The following is a 19,698-nucleotide window of genomic DNA, read 5'->3' on the forward strand; positions in this document are numbered from 1 at the left end:
AAATGCAACCTAAAAGGACTGTAAATTGTAAATGTTAAATGTTAATGTTAAAAGTGTTATTTGTTAAGGAAGTAAACCATTTTGTTTTAAATTTAGTCCTTTGCAACTCCTTCCAAGTTCTGCCCCACAGAACCCACAGATAGAGGTTACACATACACAAAGGGCTGTGAGAAACCAATAGCAGAAAAGAAAGGTGGTTATCAATTGTTTAACCAATAAGTTATCCACACCACACCACCAGAGCTGGGCCAACGCCAAGCTGGTCCTAGAACTCCGGGACCGAGCAGACTAAAGGAATGCTGCAGCTTTATGGTCTACAAGATCCCTTTGAGGAAGGCTTTGGGATTTCCGAGGAACCCAATCCCCGTGACAGCTGCCGTGCAACCTTGGCTGTTTCTCAGGAGTGAGAGCCAAGTCCGCTGCAACACCCTTCGTTCCCACTGCTGGAGAACCGGCCGCTCCGAATGCCGACAGATGTTTGCATCTGACAATGGAAACATTATATACCCTTTTTCTCCCTTTATCTCGGGAAGGAACATGACATCCACTTGGCAGCAGATTTCTGCTCTTTGGCACAGGAAAGGAGATCTAATCAACCTTTGTTACAGAAAAGACATGGGCGGGGGGAAGGGAGGTTAAGGGACCTGCAGCTTGTCTCGAATCAGAGGCAAGGAAAAAAAACTGACAATCCCCCCCCCCCCCACAACAACACACATAGATCTTGGATCAATGAGAGGATTAATATATATATATATAGTATACTTTTTATTTGCACAGTGCCTGATAACTGAAATTAAAAACTGCTCATTCTAAACATTGAAATTAAGTGTTGTCTCAATAGTGCATCACACTGAAACAGTGAAGAATGGTTACACAAGTGTATCGCCACAAAAGCCCTGATGCATTCCGACCCACACATAAAGTACCATCTTTCCAAATTCATCAACTAAAGTTTCCTATTCAGGCCAGGAGGTTTGCACATGTATCTGTGGTAAATAGTAGCTCCTGATAAAGATACTTTTAGATATTATACGTTCCAAGGTCCTTGTGCCTGGTCAGTGGACAGCGCCTCCCCCCCCCACACACACACACATGTGACCAGACGGTCCCCGTTACTGGTATGCCACTGCCTCAAACTCTACCTTCCCCTGGCAGCATTCGCTAAGCAGCAGTGGCGTATGGAGCAGCAGTAGGAGGTTAAGAGCTCGTGTGTCTAATCTGGAGGAACTGGGTTTGATTCCCAGTTCTGCCACCTGAGCTGTGGAGGCTTATCTGGGGAATTCAGATTAGCCTGTACACTCCCACACACACCAGCTGGGTGACCTTGGGCTAGTCACAGCTTCTCGGACTCTCTCAGCCCCACCTACCTCACAGGGTGTTTGTTGTGAGGGGGGAAAGGCAAGGAGATTGTAAGCCCCTTTGAGTCTCCTGCAGGAGAGAAAGGGGGGGATATAAATCCAAACTCTTCTACTCTTCTTCTAAGGTCCAGGAATTTCCTCTGCCAGAACAGCCCCCCCCCCCCACTGGAACTGACGTGTGCAGGTTGTGTCAGCTTGTTTAGCCCCACATCTTTGGCAGGTCATTGTGGAAATTGAAAAAAAAATTATGGATCCTTATTATATTTTTACCAACAATACATCAACTCCAACATGTCAGACGTCAAAAACCTCACATATAAAATACCTGCAGAATCTGCCAACAATAGAAATCAAAAAGAAAGAAGAAAGGAAAAAAAGGGGAAAGAAAAAAGAAAAAATACGTCGGATTCACTTCCCACTAACCTCACATTTTTAACCTTAAAACAATTTCTGCGAGTCCTTATTCTTTATTCTTACAACTGCAATCTTTTAATTTGACATATATACTATTCCTAATGTCTATATATTGTATTACTAATACTATACCATTATATTCCATATAGCCAGTTCAGAATCTTAATGCTGTTAATATATTGACAAATGCATAAAGGGTGTTTTTTGTTTTGTTTAGTATAATTCACAAGGGGGTTCCAGCCAATTTTTTCCCCACGTTTTTAATATTTTAACAATGGCTGTTTCCGCACGGCCAGGATGCGCCCCCACGCCGTCAAGAGTTCTGGCGTGTAAGCCCGTCGCATGAACGTACGAAGCCGGAAGGCCGACAGGCGGCGAAGCGGCTCTGCACGGAGTCGCCTCTTCCTATCCGCCCACTCCACGGTGTCCGCGTCGTGCAGCCTGCTGGAGCGTCGCAGCCCATACGCTGCCCTCCGCCCGTGGGAGGGACAGTGTGGTGCGAACTGACTCACCAACAGGTGACGGCTGGTATTACAAATGAACGAACAGCGTCTTCAATGTTGTAGTTAGCACCCAGCGCCGCCCGGAAGGAAGACGCTCCTCAACAACAACCCTTTAAAGGGTTGTTGTTAGAGCGACCTGACGCCGCCCTGGGGAGGAAAGCAGTCAGGTGCGCCGCTGCTGCAGCGCCTTATCTGAAACGGCGACCTGGCCGTGCGGAATCGTTAATGGGCCGTGCGGAAACGGCCAATGTTGATAATTTATCTATAGTGGCGTATTCCAGCAGTTTATTCAGCCACTCTTCAGCAATCTCATGCGATTCTGCACAGCATAAACGTAACATCTGTGGGACGTTACAAAAAGATGTGTTTGGGGATTTCATGTTCCCACAGCATGGGAGAACACAAGTATTGCCAGTCAAATTGGATCTTTTTTTTTTGCCTGCTTCATGGAGCTCTTGTCAATTTTACAGCGGTTCTTGCCATTTTGTGCGCTGCAGGAGATTCTCCGTGGAGATTCCCCACAGAGTTTCCCTCTGCTTGCCGCTCATCCATTTGCTATTTCACCATCAAAAGTAGACAAAGTTTGCTTAGCCTACCGGTCCCATGCATGTGTTGTTTTTCCTCTCTTTTTTGTTTTGAGGGGGTTGTCTGTGAAGCTAATGCAACACAAATATGTGCGTGTTGCAGCTTCTCTAGTTGCATAGCTGTAGCTTCACAGACAGCCCCCTCAAAACAAAACAAAAAGGGCACACAACAAGTGCATGGGATCACTGGGCTAAACAAACTTTATTCATCTACTTTTGACAGTGAAATAGCAAACAGATGAGCTGTAAGCAGAGGAGACCTCCGTGGGAAATCTCCACAGAGAATCTCCTACAGCCCACAAAATGCCAAGTGCAAGCTGCAGAAGTGAAGGTAAGAGCTTTGGGCAGGGGAAATGAAGCATTTCCTGCCTGCTGGTGTTCAGCAGGTAGGAATTGTCCTCAACCTGTGGAGGAGTGGGGAGAGATTGCTATTTTAGTGATTTCTGAAAAACCAAGGTTGAGAGAAATATGACTGACTGACCTTATTTCGGGGAAGAGAGCTGTGCGAAGCTCTTCCACAAAATGCTATATGCTCTATATAATGTCCTAACTAAAGATTCGTTCTGTGCGGAATCCACCTTAGGAAGGACACGACCTGCTCTCTTGACATACCTGGCATCCTGCCCAGGGTTCAGATAAGCAGCCTGAAGATCAAACCTCATAACCATCCTCCAACCCCCACCACCTTGCCTGATGTCAGGCTCTCGAACGTGGAAATAACAGAGACAGTAGGAAAGTCCTAAAGCAGTTTATTTCTGCAACGCGTAGAGTAGCAAAGAAAGCTGAATCTAAGCTCTCCAGCTTAGATCCAGAGATTATATCCTTCAACTCCCCCCATTTGACCCACACCAAATGTGCTTCAAACTCTACAACATTTGCACCACAGAGCTTCAAAGAACCTGGGAACCGTTCACACCTTCTTGCAGGAGAGCTGGCGCCAGGGAATTGCCAGGGAGGGAAGAGGGAAACAGGAAAGCATTTACAGGAAAACATTTGCAATTCTCACACAGCAAGACATCTGGGCACTGACAGGGTTGGTCCTGACACCTGACAGACTTCAGGAGAATTCAGGTTTCAAAACCATCCTAAACCGTAGTTTGCATGCCACTTCAGACCACGGTTTCTGATTCTGTTTTGGTGGCTGATTTACAAAAAAAAAATCGGTTTCCAGTTCAGTGCGGACACTGCATCTAACCATAATAACACTCCTTTCAGCCTTGTTTGTCATGCTGTCACAACTGAGTCACTCGGCATTACCATGATTTTTTTTAAAAAAAGAGTTTACCTGTTTTGATCACATAAGAGCTGGAAAATATGCGAGCGTTTCCTCAAAAGCTGATGTTTTGTTTACGTGAGGAAGGCGAATCATTATCATTGGTTTCGCTTTATCCTGGGAATTTAGTGAAGAGGAATGCGATCCAAATGTCTGTCTTTTCACTGTTTTTTTCAAATGCACAAAAAAGCTTTTCTAATTTATATGTAACTGAGCCAGATCAATTGAGCCTAGCACTGTGTACTCTGGACTAGAAGCGGCTCCCCGGGGACTGAGGCAAAGACAGGTCTGAGTTTCCTTACTGTATTTTTATTCCACGCTTCCTTCAAAGAGCTCAGGGAGGCATAGAGAGCTGCCCCTTCAAGCTGTCGAGATTGAACTTGGAGGACCCTTTCTGCACGAAAAGCATCTGGTCTTCAGTGGGAAAACGGCTCCTTCCTTCCACCCTTAGAGGAGTTAGAATCAAAGCAAACATCCCCTGCCTGGTTTTCAAAATGGCAGCCAATCTCCAGCTTACAGAGAGAAGTTCCATCAGGGGAGGTAGCTGCTCCAGAGGGTGGAGCATGTGGCAACATACTGCACTGAAGTCCCTCCCTGAAACCAGGCTTCACTCCCGAAATCTCAGGAATTTCCCAACCCGGAGTTGTCAGCAGCCATTTAGTCACATGGGGGGCAGAAAATCACCCTACACCCCTCCCTTCCATCCCACCCCACCCGCCACCCATGTGGGGTAGGGTGGAAACTCAGATTTTGCACCGGGCTACATTTTCCCTAGATATGCCTCTGGTTGTCATTCCTATGTTCCCTGGTGGACTTTACAGCAAGAATATTCCTTACATGAAATTCACTGATCCAGGAAGTGCTGATGCCCAGTAACTTAGAGGCCTTTGAAAGGGAGATTAGAAGAGTTAACAGAGGTCCATCTATGCCAGGGATAGGGAACCTGCGGCTCTCCAGATGTTCAGGAACTACAATTCCCATCAGCCTCTGTCAGCATGGCCAATTGGCCATGCTGGTAGGGGCTGATGGGAATTGTAGTTCCTGAACATCTGGAGAGCCGCAGGTTCCCTACCCCTGATCTATGCCTATAAGCCACAATGATTAAATGGAACCTCCTTGACCCAAGGAAGCATAACTTTGTACCATTTCTGGGAACAACGCAAGGAGGGTTTAGCATGTGTTTGGCCACTGTATGAAAATTGTCTTTTGGTTTTGCAGTTGCTGAAGGTTTCCTTCCTTCCTTCCTTCCTACCTCACAGGGTGTTTGTTGTGAGGGGGGAAGGGCAAGGAGATTATAAGCCCCTTTGAGTCTCCTACAGGAGAGAAAGGGGGGATATAAATCCAAAACTCTTCTTCCTTCCTTCCTTCCTTCCTTCCTTCCTTCCTTCCTTCCTTCCTTCCTTCCTTCCTTCCTTCCTTCCTTCCTTCCTTCCTTCCTTCCTTCCTTCCTTCCTTCCTTCCTTTCATGTTTGGTAGGTTTCGTGTGACCCTGTTGTTCATGGCTGGAAAAAATCCGTAAGCTTGTAGGACCACAGATCACTCGGGCCGGAAGCGGATGGGGCTTTAATAATTGGTTTACAATAATTGGTCAGTTGCATCTATGGGGTTGGTGCCTCACTGGAATCCAAGAACAAATAATTCTAGTTCAGAGACTGTGACGTTAGCTTTGCCGTCTCACTCACCGGGACTGGAGCCAGAAATGGATTCTGAATCCTTTCCAGTTACAGCCTGCCCAAAATAAATCTATAGATCGTGGAGTGGAAACAAAGTAAAAAAAAAACACAGACCTGACGTGACGTGACTGGCTCATTTGACTCTGCTACCTGGCATACAAAAAGTCCTGTTTGTTGTGGTTGTTGTTGAAAAGACTATTTCTGGGGTCTTGAGATCCACATGAAGCCAGAGTCTCAAGATAAAATGAGGAACTGGGCAGGACTATGTGGAGATGCTGGTAGCACAAACCACGATGTGGAAATATCTCATTCATGAAACTAGATTAAGTGTTATTCAAAGTAATCTATAGAAGGTGGTCACATCATGACTGCTAAAAATAACTGACGGGCCAAGTTTCCCCAATATTTTTAAGGAACTGCTCTAATAGAAATATCCAGTATTTCTGCATTGCTTGGTGTATGATGAAAGCATTTTCATACATTTAGTTTGGTAATATTTGCAGCTGTTATATTCCAATAAAGCTCTGAAGTTGAAAGAGAGACACACCCAAATACTACTGCATGAGACACGTACCAAATTTAGTTTAGAAGTTACTCTATTCGCTAGTATACATTTCCTCATTTATTCAATTGCATTTTTTTGTTGAACAACTGGATCCTTTTGGCTTTTCCAGAAACAAAAAAAGGGGGGGAATGGGTCCTTTGGACAACTGAAAAGACTATTTTTTGGGGTCTTGAGATCCACATGAAGCCAGAGTCTCACGATAAAATGAGGAACTGGGCAGGACTATGTGGAGATGCTGGTAACTTATGGTGACTAGACGTCCCGCTTTTGGCGGGACAGTCCCTCCTTAAAACAATTTGTCCCGCGTCCTGCGGGTTTTGAACCATCCGATTTTTGCACAGCCTTCACAGGTAGCCCAGAGAAGGCAATCTGCCCTCGTCTGCTGACGCGGGGCACTGCCTTCTGGGGTGCTTCCCGGTTTCCTGCCCTGTCACAGGGCTGGAAACGAGGCTGAGCACAATCATCCTACTGTCTTTGATCTTTATCTTGGCTGGCGGGTCCCGGTTTACAAAGGTGACAATCTGGTCACCTTATGGTAACACAAACCATGATGTGGAAATATCTCATTCATGAAACTGGATTAAGTGTTATTCAGAGTAATCTATAGAAGATGGTCACAGATAGTGAAGTTTGCCAGCCTCTAGGAATTTACAACCAATTTATAGATGATAGAGACCAGTTTCCCTGGAGAAAATGGCTGCTTTGGAAAAGGGACTCTATAGCATTATACCCCATTGAGGTTCCCCCCCCCCCAAGATCTAATGGGTTCAAGGTGAAGGAAAAGAGATTCCACCTAAACATTAGGAAAAGCTGCCTGACTGTCAGGGCTGTTCGACAGTGGAATGCACTGCCTCGGAGAATGGTGGAGTCTCCTTCTTTGGAGGTTTTGAAAGAAAGGCTGGATGGCAGGAGTGACTGAGTGTTCCTGCATTGCAGTGGGTTGGACTTGATGGCCCTTGGGGTCTCTTCCAACTCTATAATTTTATGAGATCCATCCTCCAAATACCTAGGAATTTTTCAACTTGGTGTTGACAACCCAATGTCACTGGTGGTATCACCGGGGATGGATTTTGAACTTATAAATCCAGTCCTCAGTCTTGATCTTTGAACTCCAAAGAAATCCAATCTGATTACTCTGAAGGGTCAAGAGTTTGGCCTGTTACAGACTTAGCACTGAAGGGTTTGGCAGCTTGAATCAAGGGACTGTTGTGGTTTTTTGGGGGGACTGTTAAGTCATGGCCTTGTCGTTTTTGCTCAACATTTCACCTGCATCTGTAGCTGGCATATTCCAAGGTTTGTCACATGCCTTCAGTGGTATGTCACAGATGCAGGCAAAATGTGAGGAGCAAAAACTACCAGGCCATGGCCACACAACCTGAAAAACCCACAAGAGCCTGGCAAAAATAATGTTTTGCAAGTGGAAGAAGCCATCCTATGTTATCTCAGAAGCTACCGTGAAGGCCAGGTGAAGATGATTATTCAACAGCCCTGCTTAATGATAAGATGAAGTTGGCAGGTCTTGGTTGTAGAACTGATAACAGAACTTTGAAGAGCTGTGGCAACGTGCCTATGTGATGAGCCAACAGTCTTGCACGCCCCTATGTGTGGTGATAAAGATGGGAAGGACAGCAAGATGGGAAGGACATCCTATGATAAAGATGGGAAGGACATCCTTTGATAACAGTGATGAGCTAAGAAGGGAGTTTTCTTGGAAAGTACCAGTTGAGCTGTACACCCAAAAGAAAATGACTGCAGCAGAATAATCGGAGAAGCAGGCAAAACTTGGCCCCTCTCTAAAGAATTGTGATCAAGGAAAAAGTATGTAAAAGACTCGATCAGAAAATCTTTGAATGAGACTTCCTCAATGAAGTTCTTATTTTAAAAATATATTTTATTAGTTTTCAAAATTTAAATACAAAAGAGGTAAATAAAAAGAAAAAAAACATTGTGGTATAGGGTAATTAGAAGCTAAACATAAGTTCTCCTCATCAAAAATTAGGGAGATGTACAATGAGAAAACCATCACTAAGTCATTCTGTTATATCAAAATTCTATCAACTATCAAGACTAGCGAAGGCAAGACAAACCACTATTGTATCATTTCCCCACCAATACTATAAGTTGGAAAATCTTATGTAGCTGCAAACCAACATAAAATCATATCTTACTGCAGAGTGTACTAACATCTCCTCCCTTACTTCTAACTGCTCTCTGCACTTAACCCCATCCCTGACCTCCCCTGAAGCTTTTTCGTCTAAAATTAATTATATCAACTCCCAAACTTCTAATGAAGTTTGGGAGATGAAGTCCCTCAATGAAGTTCTGAAATTGTTCTTTCTCTACCTCGATTTTAGTTTTATCCCCCCCCCCCCAATTTGGCATGGATTATCTCAGGACTGGTTCCAGGTTTTCAGGGTCCCTGGGCAGACAGGTAGGGGTGCCAGCCTCCAGGAGAGACCTCAGGATCCTGTGGAATCACAGCTCACCTTCAGACCACAAAGATCAGTTTCCCAAGAGAAAATACAGTGGAGTCTATGGCATTGGACGCCATTGACGTGGCCTCTATGGCATTGGATATGCAGCATTGGCGGCTCTATGGCATTGGACGCCATTGGCGGTAGCCTCTATGGCATTGGGCATCAATGGCGTGGACTCTACCTATGGCATTGGGCCATTGGCCAGTAGCCTCTATGGCATTGGGCGCCACATTGGCAGTGGCCTCCATGGCGTGGGCCTTGATTGATGTGGACTCTGTGGAATTGGATGCCATTGATGTGAACTCCATGGCAATGGATGCCATTGATGTCCCTGTCCTCCCCAAGCTCCATCCTCAAATCTCCAGAATAGGTTCCAGGTGAATTTGGCAACTTATACTCCATCCCCCACTGGTGGTCAGGCAACCCTATACCCAGGGCTCTCTTCCTTACTCATCACCATTCACTCCTGTCCTCCTTACCTCCTGCCAACCTGCATGACTCCCACCAGCTTCTGTGTCCTTGACTTTTCAGCTCACAACACCTCCCATTGCCCATGAGTGGGCAAGGTGTGCTGGCAGCCATGGGCTCTGCCGAAAACCTTGGGTTCCAGCAGCTGCCCCACTTGAGCATACGCTGACACTGGCCCTGCGTTACCTGATCGCTTTCCTTCTGTTTGGTTTCATTATACTTTAAATAACAATTTTATTTTTTCTCTTTTCTTTCCAGTTTCTCCTGGTTTGAATATTTTGGGAGATCCCTCTGTCAGAAGTATTCCCTCTATGAACCCCACAGAGAGAGAAGGTGGCTATGCAAACTGCTTTCAAATCAGGTAAAAACACAGGATAATTCAAGCTTCCCCTGACCTGGTTGGCCCAGACTAGCCTGATCTCGTCAGATCTCAGAGGCTAAGCAGGGTTGGTCCTGGTTGGTCCTTGGATGGAAGACCACCAAGGAATATTGGGGTTGTTATGCAGAGGCAGGCAATGGCTAATCGCCTCTGTTAGTCTCTTTCCCTGGAAACCTTTCTGGGTTGCTATCTGCTGGGACTCAGTGGCGTATCAGCAACGGGACAGGGGGGGGCAGGACGCCCCGGGCACGTGCCAATATGTGGGCGTGGTGTGGGCATTCTGGGCCATGGCGGGGGTGCATGGCGCATGCATGCCCTGGGCGCTGTTCCCCCTCGCTCTGCTCCTGCTGGGGCTTGACAGCACTTTGAACACCCAAGTCAAGCTGCAATTCTGCAGGCCGTTGTTTGAAACCAAGCTCTGTTGAAACACATGGGACTTGCTTCCAACCAGACCTCTGAACTTCTCTTGCCTCGAAAACCCCATAAGAAGCCACCATAAGTTGGCTGCAAGTTGACGGCATTAAATAAATAAGTAAATAAATAAAAAGCCAAATCAAAGTCAATGGGATTAGGATGGCGTAACTCTACTGAGGATTGCATTGCTAATGTTTATGATCAGTGAGATGCACTTTACAATATAATGACTCAGGACAAGAGGAATCATAAATATAAACTTCACACAACGTGTGATTGGTATTTGGAATATGCTGCCACAGGAGGTGGTGATGGCCACTAACCTGGATAGCTTTAGAAAGGGCTTGGGCAGAATTATGGAGGAGAAGTCGATCTATGGCCAACAATCTTGATCCTCCTTGATCTCAGATTGCAAATGCCTTAGCAGACCAGGTGCTCAGGAGCAGCAGCAGCAGAAGGCCATTGCTTTCACCTCCTGCATGTGAGCTCCCAAAGGCACCTGGTGGGCCACTGTGAGTAGCAGAGTGCTGGACTAGATGGACTCTGGTCTGATCCATCTGGCTTGTTCTTATGTTCTTAAACTAAACATACATTTCCCCTCTTCCCAGTTCTTTAACAAAGACGCCTGTCTGCTTTGCATGTCACTCTCTGGGGAGCCTGGGATTGTTATCAAAAACCTGTGGTTCTTCCATAATAAGAGCCAGACATTTATCTAAAATGGATATTAATAGGGTAGTTACAAGCATGTCAGTTTAAGTATTATTTAGTTTAGCATTCCAGAGGTAAAACGCTATCAAATAAGACCCAACGTGACATGAATTTCGGGCTGCATAGTTCTGTTCTTGTCATGCTAAGCTAATTGCCACCAAAAAATAAATGGCTTCTTGAAAGCCAGCCTGCATAGCAGATCCCCCTTTTCCGCAATGCATTCAACAAATTTGGGATCTATAACCTGGGGATTGCTCTAGAGTGCTCTTTTATTGCTATTATCTCCACCAGGGCAGGGCATGAAATATCCTCTTTGCACTTCTTGTTGGAGTCTGGGTTTTTTTCCATCCAGTAGAAATGCTGCATCTTCAATATACAATTCAGCCAATACAATTCAGCTGTCCTGATAAGACATCTTATCAATCTTATGCAATTTTAGGCTGGCTTACAAGGAAGAAACTCCCTCTTTAGAGAGCCAGCGTGGAGTAGTGGTTAAGAGCAGGTGCGCTCCAGAATTGACTTTCTCAAGCTAGCGACTACTGCCTTACTGCTTTCAAGAAATGGTACTGATCAACCATCCAGAGTCTGTTTCTTGGCTTAACACCCAGCACGTTTCAAGTGTAGAAGATCCAACCTGGTTCTCCAAATTAAGAGTTCGCCACTCTTAACCACTCCACCAAGCAGGGCTCCAACACCATACTGGATCTGTACCCCAGATGGGCTCTTCGTTTTATAACTTGGAAGTTCTCTGTAATCCTAGGTTTGTGGGGCTAGTCTGGGTAAATAAGGAAAGACATTCTCATTGGATTTTGAAGATTTGATTCCCATAGCATTTTAAAGATAAATAAGATTTTCAAAATATACACTCTCAAGAATCAAAACTCTTTAGTTTGGAGAGGAGACGGCTGAGGGGGGGGGGATATGATTGAAGTCTATAAAATTATGCACGGGGTAGAAAATGTTGACAGAGAGGACATTTTTCTCTCTTTCTCACAATACTAGAACCAGGGGGCATCCATTGAAAATGCTGGGGGGAAGAATGAGGACTAATAAAAGGAAACACTTCTTCACGCAACGTGTGATTGGTGTTTGGAATATGCTGCTACAGGAGGGGGTGATGGCCACTAACCTGGATAGCTTTAAAAGGGGCTTGGACAGATTTATGGAGGAGAAGTCGATTTATGGCTACCAATCTTGATCCTCTTTGATTTGAGATTGCAAATGCCTTAACAGTCCAGGTGCTCGGGAGCAACAGCCGCAGAAGGCCATTGCTTTCACATTCTGCATGTGAGCTCCCAAAGGCACCTGGTGGGCCACTGCGAGTAGCAGAGAGCTGGACTAGATGGACTCTGGTCTGATCCAGCTGGCTTGTTCTTATGTTCTTATGTTCTAAAGCTCCCTTCATCAGATACAAGTTGGAATGAAGATCCCTGAGCCCTCATATCTTAGTCAGAAGGTGAGAGAGGCTACCCGCCTGACACTGTCAGTCAGGTTAGACATAGAGCAGGCTGCATGGTTGCACCAGCCCCAGTCAAGAGTTGGTTCTGATATTGGGTGACCTTGGCCCAGTCACAGTTCTCTCCGAACTTTCTCAGCCCCACGTACCCCACAAGGTGTCTGTTGTGGGGAGAGGAAGAGAAGAAGTTTGTAAGCCACTTACAGATGACTTAGGGTTGGGAAAAGCGGGGTCTAAGTCCAAACTCTTCTTATTCTTCGCTTCTTTTCAAGTAAGGTCCACAGTCTAGCTTAGCCTGAGCTCATCAGAGCTGGGAAGCTAAACAGGATTGGGAAGGGTAGTGTTTGGATGGGAGACCATCGAGGAAGACAGGGGTTGCCACTGAGAAGGTGGCAATGGCAAACCACCTCTGCTTGTCTCTTGGCTGGGATGCCCACGGATGGAATGGCTAGGAGTCAGTTGCGAATCGGCAACTCGTTCTTCTTCCAGACATAATCACAGGCAACTCTCGTTTTAGAAAATAAGCTCTGCGATCATCTCTTATTAGCTGAAGCACATGCTATTCTGTAGGTCGGCGGTTCTCAACCTGTGGGTCGTAACCCCTTTGGGGCAGTGGTGGGATCCGAAAATATTAGTAACAGGTTCCCATGGTGGTGGGATTCAAACTGTGGCGTAGTGCCAATGGGGCTGGGTGGGAGACACGGCGAGTGGCGGGCATTCGGTGGTGAGCATTCCTGGGGAACTGTAGCGGGATGCAGCAGCTGTGCCGATCCTTGGGTGGGAAGCGAATTCCTGCGCGAAGCAGGCTGCCATACTGCACGCTGGTGCACCTCCTGCTAGACTGCTTCAAGTTCTGCGCGCTACATCTGAGAGGAGGGGCGTAACTAAGGCAAAAATCAGGTGGCAAAATCACCAATTAGTTACCCCCTCTCGGCACACACAAATAATTAGTAACCTACTCTCTGGAACCTGTGAGAACCTGCTGGATCCCGCCTCTGCTTTGGGGGTCATAAGAACATAAGAACTAGCCTGCTGGATCAGACCAGAGTCCATCTAGTCCAGCACTCTGCTACTCGCAGTGGCCCACCAGGTACCTTTGGGAGCTCACATGCAGGAGCTGAAAGCAATGGCCTTCTGCTGCTGCTGCTGCTCCTAAGCACCTGGTCTGCTAAGGTATTTTGTCTGCTAAGCACCTGGTCTGCTAAGTTGAACGACCCTTTCACAGGGGTCGCCTAAGACTCTCTGCATCAGTGTTCTCCAGCTGTAAAATGGATAAATGTTAGGGTTGGGAGTCACCACAACATGAGGAACTGTATTAAAGGGTCGCAGCATTTGGAAGGTTGAGAACCACCGCTGTAAGTCTTGGGGAAACTGTGCACATCCTTACCCGGGTGAGCAGGGTTATTTTTAAGACCGTCCTTCTTTCAGGTTCTGATTAGAGAGGATTAAAGTTTCAACCCAAAATAAACAAAGAGCCTTTAAGCCAGTTTGAAAAGAAACCCATCCGTCCCCATCTCCTGGCAAACGGCTAATGAGTTAATTTGGTCAGTGGAAGCGCATCGGATTGTCCCGAACGGATTCCGAGGAAGCGTTCGAATCAAAGCACAGCCATCGAAGGGAACCGCAAAACTTCACCGATTCGGTGCTGGAAACTCTCATTGGTCGTGTCAAGAAATCTTTACAAGCCTATCCAGAAATAGCCGGCTTGGCTTCATTTCCAAAAGCCGCCTCGGAATCATGCAAAGAGAGAGAAGTCAACTTTCCAGGAAATAATTTAGTCTGTTGAGTATTTTATCTGTTTACCACCTGATGTTTTATCGCCTCAGCCCTTCAAGTTTGAGGATGCTGCCAATAGCAGTAAATAGAAACCCAAGGATGATAAAATTAACAGAAATATAAATGTAATAAAAATTTTAGAAGGCAGAAGACGGCTTCATTTAGGACTGCATTTCATTAAAGTACTCCTAAAATGTGTTTTTAAATGTTGGCTTTATGTTTTAAAATTATTGGAATGTACTTTATTCATATTGTAAGCCACAGGTGTCAAACTCGCGGCCCTCCAGATGTTATGGACTACAGTTCCCATCATCACTGCTGCTAGTGTTTTAATGTTTAATTTATTTACTGTTTTAATTGAAACTATTTGCTGTATTCAAATGTTGATTGTTTTGTAAACCACCCTGAGCCCTTCGGGGGTAGGGCGGTCTATTAAATTTTAATAATAATAATAATAATAATAATAATAATAATAATAATAATAATAATAATAATAATAATCCCCTGCCAGCATGATGCTGGCAGGGGATGATGGGAACTGTAGTCCATAACATCTGGAGGGCCACGAGTTTGACACCTATGTTGTAAGCCATCACAGGCTCCATAGGAAATAAGGCAGCTGATAAATATTTAAAATAAATAGTAATTAAAGAACCATGGACAATAATTCCATGAACAGAAATCCTTCCATTCCAGGGATGCTGCATCTGTCTTTCCATTGCAAACGAGCCCTTCGGGGATGAGGCGGCCTATACATTTAATAAATAAATAAACCACTGTACCCTCTAGAAAGCCATTCCAGAAAATTGCTGGGTTACCTAGGATGATCTCTATTATAATACAAATGTAAAAAGAGGCAGTGTTGAGACAGCTAGCGTGGTATAGAGTTTAAACCAGGGGTAGGGAACCTGCGGCTCTCCAGATGTTCAGGAACTACAATTCCCATCAGCCTCTACCAGCATGGCCAATTGGCCATGCTGACAGAAACTTGATAGGAATTGTGGTTCCTGAGCTATCAGAGGAAGGTTCCCTGAACTAAACACAGCAGATTCTAATCTAATGAACCAGGTTTGTTTCCCCTACTCCTACACATGAAGCCTGCTGGGTGATCTGGGGCTAGCCACAGTTCTCTCAGAACTCTCTCAGCCCCACCTACCTCACAAGGTGTGTGTTGTGGGAGGAGGAAGGGAAAGGAGTTTGTAAGCCACCTTGAGTCTCCTTACAGGAGAGAAAGGCAGGGTATAAATCCAAACTTATCCTCCTCCTCCTCTTGTTCTTTGGCTAAGGTGACCAGATGGTCACCTTTGTGATCCGGGACAGGGAGGCGGCCGCGCACGGGTTTCTGGGGCTCGCCGTTTGCCGCCCTGTGACAGAGCAGCAAACAGCAAGCCCCAGAAGGCCATGCACTCCTGCGGCCGGGTGCACGGGTGGCTGCCGCACTGCCTTGCGCCCCCAAGGCAGTACAGCAGCCTCCCCAAAATTGGGACAATTTGTAGAACCCGCGGGACGCGGGACAAATTGTCCAAAGGCGTGACGGTCCCGCCAAAAGCGGGACGGCTGGTCAGCCTATCTTTGGCTGCAGTTTGGCAAGGAGAATTTCTTGAAGATAGAGTTGCCAACCTTCAGATAGGGCCAGAAATGACAGACTACAGGGATCAGATCACCCGAAGAAAATGGCTGCTCAGGAGGGCGGACCCTGTGGCTTTATATGCTGCTGAGGCCCCTCCCCTCCCCAGGCTCCACCCCCAAGGCTCCAGGAGCCTCCCAGCCCAGGACTGGCAACTCTATCTGAGCGTGAGCTATATCCCAGATAATTTGTTCCCAAACAGATGCTGAGGAGGGCTGATGGCTCTAGCTGTGCATTCCCTCGTGGGGTATGAGATTGGCATGGAGGGCCTATAAAAACTCCTTTCCGTTCAGATACAAAGAGACCCACCCAGACTTTCGGCTACGACACTGTAAAAGCTTCCACACATTTCCCACCTAATAAAACCCGACTTTGCACAGGCAAAGAAACCCTTATTGATGACAATCTGATATGTGTGTGCATATCCCTACCACACACACTGCAGTTATTTTAATCCTTTTTTCAGCCATCCTGGAGATCTGGATGTGAAACTTTTGTCTGCAGAATTTTCCCTGGACCTTGGACATTCCTGGGATGTCTACCCCCTCCCAGCTCAGCTAGGATTACATCTTTCCATATGGGATTCATCCTCTGTGACGGAAATAATATGGATAATCCTCTTAGCCTATGGAAGAATTCCATAGATGTTACCAATATAATTATGAACAGGTGGGGTTGAACGAACTGAACCATTTTTTAGTGAAAGATGGGTGACTACCATGGTCAAGATATGACATATTCTGAACTCTGGGTCATTTAGGATCTGGGATTGGAAATCTATGAATTTTGATTACGTTTGATTAAGGAGCAGCAGTGGCGTAGGAGGTTAAGAGCTCGTGTATCTAATCTGGAGGAACCAGGTTTGATTCTCTGCTTTGCCGCCTGAGCTGTGGAGGCTTATCTGGGGAATTCAGATTAGCCTGTGCACTCCCACACATGCCAGCTGGGTGACCTTGAGCTAGTCACAGCTTCTCGGAGCTCTCTCAGCCCCACCTACCTCACAGGGTGTTTGTTGTGAGGGGGGAAGGGCAAGGAGATTGTAAGCCCCTTTGAGTCTCCTGCAGGAAAGAAAGGGGGGATATAAATCCAAACTCCTCCTCCTCCTCCTCCTCCTCTTCTCCTTCTCCTTCTCCTTCTCCTTCTCCTCCTCCTCCTCCTCCTCCTTCTTCTCCTCCTTCTTCTTCTCCTTCTTCTTCTTCTTCTTCTTCTTCTTCTTCTTCTTCTTCTTCTTCTTCTTCTTCTTCTTCTTCTTCTTCTTCTTCTTCTTCTTCTTCTTCTTCTTCTTCTTCTCCTCTTGCAATACTCTTAATAATAGAGTCAGCATGATGGATTCCCCACTTCTCCACATGAGATGTGGTCTCTTATCTCATGAATTGGATTTGTTTTCCCTTTCCTATACATGATGCCGGCTGGGTGACCCTGGGCCAGTCCCAGGTGTCTCAGATGTCACTCAGCGCTACCCAGGGGGACATATGGGGCCAGAAGGACATATGGGGTCAAATGCCCAGGGCTGCAGCCATTTAGTCACATGGGGGTCGCAGAACCCTGCCCCCACATCTAAAAGAGGCTAAAAAAGACGCTGGCAGGCAAGCAAACGAGCAGGAGCTTCACCTTGCGTGGTTCCTGAGTTCCGCAGCTTGTGGTAGCGCAAGTGTAGGGGAGGCTATCAATCTTGATCCTCCTTGATCTGAGATTGCAAATGCCTTAACAGACCAGGTGATCGGGAGCAATAGCCGCAGAAGGCCATTGCTTTCACCTCCTGCATGTGAGCTCCCAAAGGCACCTGGTGGGCCACTGCGAGTAGCAGAGAGCTGGACTAGATGGACTCTGGTCTGATCCAGCAAGCTCTTTCTTACGTTCTTATGAGGGCGCGCATGCACTGAGCCTCCATAACTCACAGGTCATGTGGGGGGGGGATTTTGCACCCCCACGCAACCAGACAGCATGTGCCCAGGGACATTGGGTACCCCACGTCAACCGGTGGATACGCCTCTGGCTGTGTCACTTAAACAAGCATTTATTAGCCAAAGGCCATATACACATACATATCATAGTCCATCAATAACCCATAAAAACATTTAACCTGAAAAGTTTAAATACTAAATGCTTAACATACGATCAAATCTAGACAAGTCACAACTTTACTCATGAGGTAGGTGGATCGGATAACATTGCCAATTTTAACAACATACAAGCCATTAAGAATTTTAAATCTGAGAATTGTGAAATATTAATTACTTAAACATGAGATAATACCTGGGTTTTACGTAGGGGTCTTTAAGAACCAGCCTTATCGTGGTTAACAATGATAACGGGAAGTATAATTATAATTTACTAGGATGAATACCAATTTGCCCATTAAAAACATGTACAAAATATTTTGAGATTACCATAACCTAACATTAAATCCTATTATATATGTGAGAACCTTACCATATTACAACAAGTATGCTGTGTCTGAGCAGGGAGGCTCCTGTAGCCCTTACTGCTGGACCTATCCTTCATCAGCAGTGGCGTAGGAGGTTAAGAGCTTGTGTATCTAATCTGGAGGAACCGGGTTTGATTCCCAGCTTTGCCGCCTGAGCTGTGGAGGCTTATCTGGGGAATTCAGATTAGCCTGTACACTCCCACACACGCCAGCTGGGTGACCTTGGGTTAGTCACAGCTTCTCGGAGCTCTCTCAGCTCCACCCACCTCCCAGGGTGTTTGTTGTGAGGGGGGAAGAGCAAGGAGATTGTCAGCCCCTTTGAGTCTCCTGCAGGAGAGAAAGGGGGGATATAAATCCGAACTCTTCTTCTTCATCAGTTTATCCCATTCTGTCCTAAAGCCATTTAAGGCACCTTCCAGAAGAAACGGGAGAATGGGGATGCAGCAGTTTGAATCTGCAAACAGAAAATGCGGCCGTGACTCATCCAGAGACGCAGTTTGCTGTCCGGGAGGCAGGGAGACTTGAGAAGACAGCATGACCAGCTGCCGTCCACATGGTGCTGTCGGGTTGGTCGGGTCAGAGTTTACCGGTGGTGAACTGACCCTCTGCTCTTTCCGTAGACGGTTTGTTTCTTTCCGAGCATCCCTTTTAGAGCCTGCCCTACAGTTCAACGCAGTCGTTTGACTTTGCCCCGTCGAAGCCGCTCCCAACGATGAGAAAATGCGGGATGAGGGCGCATCTCGTCTGCTCTCGTAATTCCCCATCAAAATCACGAAGCCAGGGAGAGTGGACGAGAGGATTACGTACGACTGAGCAACGGCTCGGGAAATAGGATTACTCGGCAGGCCGTTTGACAGCTCAGTCATGACATTCTTCTTGGGGAGTCTCTGCAGCTGAGTTCCCACTTTTAATTGGCCCTGTGGCTTGTTGATGCTGATTCAGATGAGAAGCTGATGAAAAGTTGTGCCATCCAGTTTTTGAAAACGTTGGTAGGGTGCCAAAAACAGTGTGGATCATATCATTGAGTTAGAGGATGAGGCTTTCCTATGGTATCAGTTTTAGCAGGGGGCGTCATTCTTTTCTTCTTCCCTTTTTTTTAAAAAAAGTCATAGAATCATAGAGTTGGAAGGGACCATACAGACCATCTTGTCCAACTCCTTGTTCAGTGCAGAATCAGCCTACGTGGTGTAGCGGTTAAGAGCAGGAGCACTTTAATCAGGAGAACCGGATTTGATTCACTGCTCTGCCACTTGAGGAGTGCAGGTTTATCTGGTGAACTAGATTAGCCTGTGCACTCCAACACACACCAGCTGGGTACCCTTGGTAAGGTTTGGTTCAGGGAGTACAAAGTTATGGACTCCCAAAGGGGGTGCCCCCATTGTTTCCAATGGGAGCTAATAGGAGATGGGGGCTACAGTTTTGAGGGCCCATTACTTTGGTCACCCTGGACCAAACTTCACCAAACTTGGGGGGTGCCATCAGTACAATCTCCAGATGATACCCTGAAATTTTGGTGTCGATACATTTAAAAATGCGCCCCCTGCAGGAACATCCCAGAAATTTGCCCAAGAATCTTTGTTCTTCATTGAGTTTTT

At 46.2% G+C, this 19,698-nt stretch overlaps 1 protein-coding gene across 2 annotated transcripts in view; it reads left to right on the forward strand.

The window, feature by feature from the left end:
• SLCO4A1 (solute carrier organic anion transporter family member 4A1) overlaps positions 1-19,698 on the forward strand; it is a 73,731-nt gene that overhangs the window by 13,403 nt on the left and 40,630 nt on the right. For both annotated transcript variants that reach the window (XM_048495720.1, XM_048495719.1), the window contains exon 2: positions 9,574-9,676. The gene's annotated coding sequence lies outside the window, so the exon portion shown is untranslated. The remainder of the gene's footprint in view (positions 1-9,573; positions 9,677-19,698) is intronic.

The sequence above is a fragment of the Sphaerodactylus townsendi genome, linkage group LG05, assembly GCF_021028975.2.
Source record: "Sphaerodactylus townsendi isolate TG3544 linkage group LG05, MPM_Stown_v2.3, whole genome shotgun sequence".
Lineage (NCBI taxonomy): Eukaryota > Metazoa > Chordata > Lepidosauria > Squamata > Sphaerodactylidae > Sphaerodactylus > Sphaerodactylus townsendi.